At 38.4% G+C, this 11,390-nt stretch overlaps 1 pseudogene; it reads left to right on the top strand.

Moving 5' to 3' along the window:
* Positions 1-561: 561 nt before the first annotated feature.
* On the top strand, positions 562-1,224 carry LOC105516551 (annotated as a pseudogene).
* The last annotated feature ends 10,166 nt before the right edge of the window (positions 1,225-11,390 follow it).

Raw genomic sequence — 11,390 nt, 5'->3', positions numbered from 1 at the left:
AAAAAACAAAACAAACAAAAACAAAAAAAGAAAACACGAACAAAAAAAAAAAAACCAAACACAAAGCAAATTAAAGTTGTGTACATTAAACACTAGAAGTTCAATCCGTACTCTAAAATCAGTGTCTTGTAAGACTTTTAACTAGATGATGGCCATGGATTTCTTTCTACTTCTCATCTTAAAACAAAGTTATCTAGGAAGATGGAGCAATCACTGAACGGCCTGAATTACCATGTAAATGTGATGTTACTCATGTAATTGATGGAAACTCAGGAGAAATTTATTAGGGCATCAAAGAAAAACTCTTAATTAAAAACTGGAATTAGCATGGTTCTGAGTTAAGCTACTCTATAGGCTTGGATTGGGCAAGACTTCATGAGGAACTACAAAATATTGCTCCATAGTTAATCATTTGAAAGTGCAAGCAATAAAGAAATCACAACAATTTGTAAAATTAATGTATGAATGAAACATTTTTTCATTGCTAATTAAGACTTCGGGCTTCTGCCATCTTTTCAGCCTCAGCTGGATAGGCACAGAGACACTTCTGAAAGGAACATTATGGTGGCTGTCCAAGGAGAGCCCCAAGTCCAGTTCAAATTGGCATTGGTTGGTGATGGTGGTGCTGGAAAAACTGCATTCATGAAATGTCATTTGACCAGTGAATTTGAGAAGTGTGTAGCCACCTTAGGTGTTGAGGTTTATCACCTTGTGTTCCACACCAACAGAGGATCTATTAAGTTCACTGTATGAGATACAGCTGGCCAGGAGAAATTTGGTATACTGAGAAATGGCTATTATATTCAAGCCCAGTGTGCCATTATAACGTTTGAGGTAACATCTTGAGTTATTTATAAGAATGTGCCTAACTGGCATAGAGATCTGCTATGAATATGTGAAAACATCCTCATATTGTATGGCAACAAAATGGATATTAAAGATGGGAAACTGAAGGAAACATCTATTGTCTTCTACTGAAAAAAGAATCTTCAGTATTATGACATTTCTGCCGTAAATGCCGAAAAGTAACTACAGCTTTGAAAAGCCCTTCCTCTGTCTTGCTAGACAGCTCATTGGAGACCCTACCTTGGAATTTGTTGCCATGCGTGCTCGTGCCTCACCAGAGGTTGTCATGGACCCAACTTTGGCAGTGTAGTATGAGCATACTCTAAATCAGAGGTTGCTTAGACAACTGCTCCCCCAGATGAGGATGATGACCTGTGAGAATGAAGCTGGAGCCCAGTGTCAAAAGTCTAGTTTTATAGGCAACTGTTCTGTGATGTCAAGTGGTACACTGTGTGTGCCACTTTATTATCTAGCTAAGAGCAACATGTGCTCCATCTGTGGGATGCTGAAGGAGATGAATGGGCTTTGGAGTGAATGTGACAGTTTAAAAAATACCTTCATTGTTTGGACCTGCATATTTAGCTGTTTGGGAATGCAATTGATTTCTTCTTGAGTTTCAAATGTAAGACTGCTACTGTCACATCACAATATTCAGTTGTGCCTAACTGGCATAGAGATTTGGTATGAGTATGTGAAACATCCTTATGTTGTTCAGTGGGGAAATTTTGTTACTGTCATTGCCATTCCTTTTTGTTTAGAATCAAAATAAAAGTGTACTTCAAATATCTTTAAAAAATCCAATTTAACTATTCAGCATTAGTATAATATATTCAAAGGTTTTTTCCCCAAGGCAGATAAAATTTCTAAAAATTTCACTTTCTACAAATTTAGTAATTCTGATGTTCTATCACGCTTCTAATAATTGTTTTGCTTTGTATTTTACTACAGATTTGCTGATTTTAGATGGCTACAACTGCCCAGAGAAAGGGAAAAAAAACACAATAAAGATAACTAAAAAAATTTTCACGTTACTATTTTATAGTAATACAGGCAGGAGATTGTAAGGACAGATACAAATTAACAATAAGAGGCTTAGTTACCCCAGTTGAAAATAAGGCATGAGATTTCTCTCCCCTCCTTTTTTCCAGAACATTTATTTGAGAAAACTTACAATTGTAAGTACTTTCTCCTCTCTTTTAAATGTGCATAAATCCTTTTGCAGACTAAATAGGTCTTTTGCCATCTTTGTGACCCACAAATATCTTTCTCAAGAATGGACCTAAGAGTCATCTCTTTGAAATGTAAACATCAAGGGAGAAAGCACCCTCATTTCCCAGTTCCTATGGGAGGGTAGCAGCCTAACTTTGGTCGCCATCTTACTCCAAGTGTCAGAATCACTTCCTGTCCTAAAGATATGAGAATTTTATTATTCCCCTGGATAAAGCCAATTAGCTAACACAATGGTAATGGTAACCTGGTGCCTTAGTCTCTTTGTGCTATTATAATGAAATACCACAGACTAGGTAATTTATAAACAACAGAGATTTATTTCTCATGGTTCCAGAATCTGGAAAGTCCAGGATAAAGGAATGGACAGATTTGGTGTCTGGTTGTTACTGGAAATGAGTCCTGATCCAGACCCCAAGAGAGGGTTCTTGGATCTTGTGCAAGAAAGAATTCGAGGCAAGTCCATAGAGCAAAGTGAAAGCAAGTTTATGAAGAAAGTAAAGGAATAAAAGAATGGCTACTCCATAGGCAGGGCAGTCCTGAGGGCACTGCCCATTTTTATGGTTATTTCTTGATTATATGCTAAACAAGGGGTAAATTATTCATGCCTCCCCTTTTTAGACCATAGAGGGTAACTTCCTGATGTTGCTTTGGCATTTGTAAACTGTCATGGTGTTGGCAGTGAGGACCACCAGAGGTCAGTTTCATTGCCATCTTGGTTGTGGTGGGTTTTAGCCAGCTTCTTTACTGCAAACTGTTTTATCGGGAAGATCTTTATGACCTGTATCTTCTGCCAACCTTTTATCTCATCCTGTGGCTAAGAATGCCTTAACCTCTTGGGAATGCAGCCCAGTAGGTCTCAGCCTTATTTTACCCAGCTCCTATTCAAGATGGAGTTGCTCTGGTTCAAACGCCTCTGACATGGGTGAGGGCTTGATCTCTGCTTCCTTGTTGCTGCATCCTCTGTCTTAGTTAGCCCAGAAAGATCCATGTTGGACTTCTACAGAACTTTAAGATAATACCTGTGTGTGTTTTTTTAAGTCACTAAGATTGTAGCAGTTTGTTACTGCATCAATAGAAAACTAATAGAACAAGGTATTTCCCAACAACTGAGTGCAATTCTATGGAGAAGGTTGCAGTTATAAGCTGTTAGCAGCAGCACTCCCAGGGACTGGAGGGTGGGTGCACTCGTCATTAAAGGGTTGGCAGTGTCCACTTTAGTAAATCTGCCTAATTCTGGGATGCACTTTAAGGAAGGCTACTGTTTATGATTTTGGTTGCTTTTTTGTTGGTTTGTTCTGGTTCTTTTTAGAGAGCTTTTCCTTACCTCAAGGTAAAAGACATATTCTCTTACATGTTCTTTAAATACATTTTTAGTTGGGTTTTACACATATAAAGATTTAATCCATCCCTTCCAAAATTTGTGTACGTGTGTGATAGGAGGTAGAAATTTACCTTTTTCCAGATGATAGCAAATTATCTCAATTTCATTTATCGAGGAATCAGTCTTCTTTCCCTATTGATTTGAAATATTATGTCTATCATAAACCAAATCCACAAATGCACGGGTTAGTTTCTGGGCACTAGTGATTTGCTCATCTAATCACAAATCAACACCACACTTATTTAATTATTATAACTTTACAGTATGACTTCGTATCTTATGAGTAAAATTTGTTCTCTTTATCTTAAAAAATTGTCTTGGCTTTATGAGGGGGTATTGGTGATGTTGACTCCATCTCATTTGAATATATATATGTAAATAAATATGTAAACAGCTTTATTGAGATGTAATTTACACACCATACAATTAACCCACTTAAAGTGTACAATTCAGATTTTTAGTATACTCACAGACATGTGCCAGCATCGCTGCAATCAACTTTAGAAACCCTGTACCAAATAACATCCTATGAAGAAACCCTGAAAGAAATTCCTCATTCTCCCCTCCCCCTGAGACCCTGGCAACCTCTAATCTACTTCCTATCTCTATGGATTTGCCTGTTCCAGATAATAAATAAAAATGGAGTCATACAGTGTGTGATCTTTTGTGTCTGTCTTTTTAACATAGTACTTTAAAGGTTCATTCATGATGTAGCCTGTATTGGTACTTCATTCATTTTTATGAGTAAGTAATATTCCATTATAATGATAGTGACTGGAAGCAGCCAAATGCCTAGGCAGATAGAGGTGGGTCCCTGGTGAAACCCCACCTTCAAACCCAAAACAGCCTGAAACCCGGGGCCCAGAGTGAGAACTTCTATTCCTGTTTGCCTGCTCTCTCCTGATTGGTTCTTTCTGAATAATGCCTTTTAACCAATTGAATGTTGCCTTTTCCAATACTACCTACAGCCCGCCCTGCGCACATCCTGTACCTAAAAAGACCCCAGACTCAGTCAGTAGAGAGAAAGAGATGGCCTAACTTCAGGGAAGAGACCTCCTGACTTCAGGGAAGATTACCTTCTCTTCCCATACCCTTTCCAGCTCTCTTCTCTGCTGAGAGCCATTTTAATTGCTCAGTAAAATTCTCTACCTTCACCATCCTTCAGTTGTCGGTGTGACCTCAGATGTGCACCACCACACCCGGCTATTTTTTTTGTATTTTTAATAGAGACATGGTTTCACTATGTTGCTTAGGTTGGTCTCGAACTCCTGATCTCAAGTGATCCGCCCTCCTCAGCCTCCCAAAGTGCTGGGATTACAGGTGTCAGCCACTGTGCCCAGCTGACATTTGATTTTTGACAAAAGTACCAAAACAATTCAATGAGAAAAGATAGCCTTTTCAACAAATGGCAATGGAACAATTGAAGTTCCATTTGCAAAAAAGGAACCTCAAACTAAACTTCACATCTTATGCAAAAATTGATTAAAAATGTATCACTGACCTAAATGTAAAACATAAAAAGTATAGGAGAGAATTCTTTTCTTTTTTTTTTTTTGAGATGGAGTCTCGCTCTGTCACCCAGGCTGGAGTGCAGTGGCACGATCTTGGCTCACTACAAGCTCCACCTCCCGGGTTCACACCATTCTCATAGGAGAGAATTCTTAGGATTTAGGACAAGGCAGAGTTTTTAGACTAGACACCAAACATATGGTCAATAAAAGGAAAAATTGACAAATTGGACCTCATAAAAATTAAAAACTTCCTCAGCAAAAGCCTGTGTGGAGAGGATGAAAAGACAAGCTACAGACTGGCAGACTGGGAGAAAATATTTGCAAACCCCATATCTGACAAAGGACTAGTATCAAAATTCCATGAAGAACTCTCAAAACTCAACAGTAAGAAAACAATCCAATTAGAAAATGAGCAAAATATATAAACAGACATTTCACTGAAGAGGATATCCAGATGGCAAATAAGCACATGAAAAGATGTTCAGTATCATTAGCCATCAGGTAAATGGAAGTTAGAATTATAATGAGATATCACACATGTATCAAAATGGCTAAAGTAAAAAATAGAACACCAAATGCTGGCCAGAATTTGGAAAAACTGATCACTTGTATGTTGTTGATGGGAATGTAAAATTATACAGTCACATTGGAAGTAAATTCGATGGTTTCTTACAAACCTAAACATGCAACTATCACACAGCCTACCAATTTCACATTTGGGCATTTATCTCAGAGAAATAGAAACTTATGTGTACACAAGAACCCATACACAAATGTTTGTACTTACTTATTCATAATAACCAAAAGCTGAAAGCAACCCCGTATATCCTTTCATGGGTGAATAGTTCAATTAACTGTGGTACGTCCATATGATGGAATACTACTAACCAATAAAAATGAATGAACTATTGATGCATGCCTTTTCAACAATCATGTGACCTTCTCAATATCCAGCTAATGAACTTCCTTTGTAATTAACCATCCAGAGTCATCTCCTCTTGCTTGCAGCTAAGAAAACTGATTGATACAAAGAGAAATAAATGTAAGAGGAAACTACAAGAAACAAGAAGTAGAATTCAGTGAATGCCTTGTTAAGGTTTATAGTTGCCTAAATAACCAAAGCCAAAAAATGACACCATAGATAAAACTAACAGTCAGGTGATAGGCTGAGAGTAGATCTTTTCAATGTGTAAAATTGGCAAAAACTAATATTCAAAATTTAAAAGGAATTCTTCAAAAACTACCTGAAAAGACTGGCAACACCATAGAAAAATGGGCACAAGGCCAGGCACAGTGGCTCATTCCTGTAATCCCAGCATTTTGGGAGTCTGAGATGGGTGGATCACTTGAGGTCAGGATTTTGAGACCAGCCTGGCCAACATGGCAAAAACTCGTCTCTACTAAAAATACAAAAATTAGCTGGGTGTGGTGGTGGGTGCTTCTAATCCCAGCTACTCAGGAGGCTGAGGCCAGGAGAATTGCGTGAACCTAGGAGGCAGAGGTTGCAGTGAGCTGAGATCACACCACTGCACTCCAGCCTGTGTCATAGTGCGATACTTTGTCCCAATAAAAAGAAAAATGGGCAAAGCACTTGAATAAGCAAATCACATAAGGGGAAACCAAAATGACTAAAGAGTACGAAGTGTACGAAGAGAGGCTCTACCTCACAAGTAATCAGAGAAATGCAAATGAAAACAACAATGAGATATAAGTCTGGACCCATCACATTGTCAAAAGTAAGTTTAATGATCAAGTGGTTGTGAAAATATGAGAGGATGAGAGCAAATCCTTGGATTCTGCTAGTGTGAGGTTAAACCTGTGCAGCCATTCTGATGAGCAATCTGGCAGTGCCTAGTGAAATTAAGAATGTGTGCAACCCAGAGCAATTCGACAGGGGAAAGGAAAATCAGTTTAATGGAGGGTACTTGAAAAACTGCATATTTATATGGAAGTTAAATTAGATCTTTGACCTCCCTACTCAATACAATACACAAAATAAATTTGAGAGAGATTACACACTTAAAGGAAAAACTAAAGCTATAATGCTCTGGAAGAAAACAGGAGAATTTCTTTCTTTTCTTTTTTTTCTTTTCTTTCTTTCTTCTTTCTTTTTTTTTTTTTTTGAGACAGAGTCTCACTCTGTTGCCCAGGCTGGAGTGCAGTGGCAAGATCTCGGCTCACTGCAACCTCCACCTACTGGGTTTAAGCAATTCTCCTGCCTCAGCCTCCTGCACAGCTGGGATTACAGGTATGTGCCACCACACCTGGCTAATTTTTATATTTTGGATAGAGACGAGGTTTCACCATGTTGGCCAGGCTGTTCTCAAACTCCTGACCTCAAGTGATCCACTCACCTCAGCCTCCCAGAGTGTTGGGATTACAGGCATGAGCCACCGCACAAGGCCAAAAACGGAAGAATTTCTGTATGACCTTGGGATAGTCAATGACTATTTAGAGGACACACAATACACTAATTGCAGAGAAAAATAATGGATAAATTGGACTTCATCAAAATGAAAAAATGAATGCTCATGAAAAGATACCTTAAATAAGCAAGCCAAACACTGGGAGAAATATATCTTTTTTAATTTTAGTTTTTAATTTTTGTGGGTACATAGTTGGTATATATATTTGTGAGTTACCTGAGATATTTTGATACAGGCATGCAACACATATTAATCACATCACGGTAAACAGGGTATTCATCACCTCAAATATTTATCATTTGTGTTTCAAATAATCCAATTATACTTTTTAAGTTATTATTATTTTGAGACAGGATCTCACTCTGTCGCCCACGCTGTAGTGCAGTGGTGTGATCATGGTTCACGGCAGCTTTGACCTCCTGGGTCCAAGCGATCCTCCCACCTCAGCCTCTCAAGTAGCTGAGGCTACAGGCGTGTGCTATTACACCCAGCTAAATTTTATTTTTGTAGAGACAGGGTCTCCCTATGCCCAGACTGGTCTTGAACTCCTGGGCTAAAGCAATCCTCCCACCTTGGCCTCCCAATGTGCTGAGATTACAGGCATAAGCCACTGCACCAAGCCTCTTTTAGTTATTTTAAAGTGAACTATTAAATTATTTTTTGCTATAGTCATTCTGTTGTGCTAGCAAATACTAGGTCTTATTCATTCTTTCAAACTATTTTTCTGTATTCATTAACCATCTCCCCTTCCCCCTCCAACTCCTGTCCTAGCCTTTGGTAACTATCCTTCTACTCTCTATCTCCGTGAGTTCAGTTATCTTAATATTTAGCTCACTGGGAGAAATATCTACACTACAATGCACCTGACAAAAGTTTTGTATTCAAAATGCATGAAGAACTCCTAACTCAATAATATAAACAGAAACCAACTTTAAAAAAGGGCAAAGCATTTAAACGCATTTCTGAAAGAAGATATGTGAATGGCCAATAAACACATGAAAAGGTGCTCGAGGTTGTTAGCCAACAGCGAGATTAAAATTACAACTACTATGAAATATCACTACACACAAGAATAGCTAAAAGCAAAAAGAATGAAAACACCCAAATGTTGGCAAAGATGTAAAACAACTATATGCCAATAGGAGTATAAAATGATACAATCACTTAGGAAAACTGTTTGACAGTTTCTTAAAAAGTTAGACATGTATATATTTTACAGTGCAGCAATCCTACTTCTAGGTATGTATTCCATAGAAATGAAAGCTTAAGTTTACAAAAAGTCTTGTATAAGGACAATCATAGCAGCTTTATTCATAAGGGCCCCAAGCTAGAAACAGAGCAGATGTCCCTCACCAGAAGAATATATAAACTATGGTATATTCATACAGTCAAATGCTACTCACCGATAAAAATGAATAACTACTGATGTATGCAACATGGATGAATTTCAAAACTATCAGGTTGAATGAAAGAGATCAGGTAGAAAGAAGTACATACTATAAATTCTCATTTATCTGATGTTATGGAATAGGAAAGACTAAGCTATAGTGATAGAAATCAGATCAGTGGTTACTTCAGTCGGGAGGACATGGGATTAACTGGGACAGGGCGTGAAGGAACTCTCTGGGGTGATGGAAAAGTGCATATCTTGATTTGAGTTACCTGAGTGAGTGCATTTGTAAAAACTGGTTGAACTGTACTTTCAGATCTGTGAATTCTGCTAAGTGTAAATTATATTTCATTTTTTTCAAATACAAATATAAAACCTACTGTTAGAATACACCTCAACCTCACAGTAGTGGTTACCTGGGTAAAGGTAGAAAGTAGAAGGAGCTAAAGTGAATGCCTTACCTGTACTCATAACTTGAAATGAAGAGAGAGAGAGAGTGTGTGTGTGAAAGGGAGAAAGAATGCATGTCTCATGAACTTGCTCTAGTATTCCTCCTAATTTTTTTTTTTTTTTTTTGAGACATGGTCTTGGTATGTCATCGAGGCTGGAGTGCAGTGGCGTGATCTCAGCTTACTGCAACCTCTGCCTCCTAAGCTCAAGCAATCCTTCCACCTCAGCCTCCCAAGTAGCTGGGACCACAGGCGCATGCCACTGTGCCTGACTAATTTTTGTATTTTTTGTAGAGATGGGTTTTTACCATGTTGCCCAGGCTGATCTTGAACTCCTGAGCTCGAGTGATCTGCCCGCCTCAGCCCCACAAAATGCTGAGATTACGGGTCTGAGTCACCGCACCCGGCCCCTCCTACCTGCTTTGTCATTCCATCTCATTCTGCTTTCTGGCTCATTTTACTCAAGCTTCCCACTGAATGTTGGTGTTCATCATCATTTTAGCTTCTGTCTTTTGTCATCTGAAAATACCAATGTTGCTTAAAGTGGATCATAATCTCTTGGGTTGCTTGCTAAAAATGCAGACTGTACCTACCTCATAGGGCTACTTGGGCAACTGCATGAAATAATGGTTATACAATGCTTAAAATGGTGCCTATGACAAAGTCAGGACTCCCCTAAAAGTTCTGTATTATTATTATTATTATTAGTTGTTGTTGTTGTATTATTGAAACAGAATATTGGAAGTTTGTGGTGGGGAATTTTCTTTTTTTTTTTATTTTACTTTAAGTTCTGGAATTTTTTTTTTTTTATTTTACTTTAAGTTCTGGGATGTCTTTGCAGAACGTGCAGGTTTGTTACATAGGTATACATGTGCCATGGTGGTTTGCTGCACCTATCAATCTGTCATCTAGGTTTTAAGCCCTGTATGCATTAGGCATTTGTCCTAATGCTCACCCTCCCCTTGCCACCCACCCCCAGAGATTTTTCATTTTTATTAAAATCTTCAGGTGATTCTGATGCATATTAAGTTTTGGAACCATGGAAGAACATACTCCCTAAGGAATCTCATTCATATACATGACCTCAACTACTACTTGTATGGAAATAACTCACAAAACACATTTCCAGATATTTCTCCTGAGTTCCAGATTCTAATATATCCAATTTCTTCTGGATACCTCCATTTGGATAGCCCATAGATATACTACAATTGACAGATTTGAAAACATACTCAGAGTCTTTCCCTAGACCCCCTTTCCCTTCTTTCCCAGGCCTACTCAATGGCAGTTCTGCATTTCATTCAGCTGAACCAGAAAGTAAAAAATCATCTAGACTCTTCCTTCTTTCTTCCTATTCTACATCCGTTTGCTGACAACATTCACTTTTTTTGATACCCATTTCCTGTCAAGCCTACTCCCTTTATCAGTCTGGGTTTTTGTTTCCTCATTTGCATCTCATGGCTGCAGCCCAGGTCCTCTTCTCCCTTGCCTGGATTGTGGCAACGGCAGTCAAATTGGTCTCCCTCTTCCCAGAATATCACCAATTCTATGCCACTCCTTTTGGGGGTGCATGAATTAAAGCTATATATCCTATGAGTCTCAAAGTACTTTATTCTTGTGCAAACACCATGGCATTTCTTTTCCCTGTTTACAAAAGTAACACTTTCTTATGACAAGCAATAGGCAACACAGAAAGATATAAAGAATAGAATAATAAAGTTAGCTGGGCATGGTGACGCACACCTGCAATCCCAGCTATTTGGGAGGTTGAGAGTGGAGAATTGCTGGAACCCAGGAAGTGGAGGTTACAGTGAGTCAAGATCATGCCACTGCACTCCAGCCTAGGTGACAGAGTGAGAACCTGTCTCAAACAAACAAACAAACAAAACAAAAAACACAACACAACAAAATAGAATAATAAGCAATCATAATACTACCATGCAGAGATGAGTATTACTAACATTTTGTTTATATTTATTTATTTATTTTAGAGACAGACTCTCACTCTTGTTGTCCAGGCTGGAGTGCAGTAGCACAATCATAGCTCATTGCAGTGTTTCTATTTTTATTTTTAGGTTTTTTTTTTTCTTTTTTTTTTGAGACGAAGTCTCGCTCTGTTGCCCAGGCTGGAGTGCAGTGGCACGATCTTGGCTCACT

The sequence above is a fragment of the Colobus angolensis genome, unplaced genomic scaffold (genome assembly GCF_000951035.1).
Source record: "Colobus angolensis palliatus isolate OR3802 unplaced genomic scaffold, Cang.pa_1.0 Scaffold283, whole genome shotgun sequence".
NCBI lineage: Eukaryota > Metazoa > Chordata > Mammalia > Primates > Cercopithecidae > Colobus > Colobus angolensis.
The sequence above is the reverse complement of the archived record's forward strand: the minus strand, read 5'-3'. Positions and strand labels throughout refer to the sequence as shown.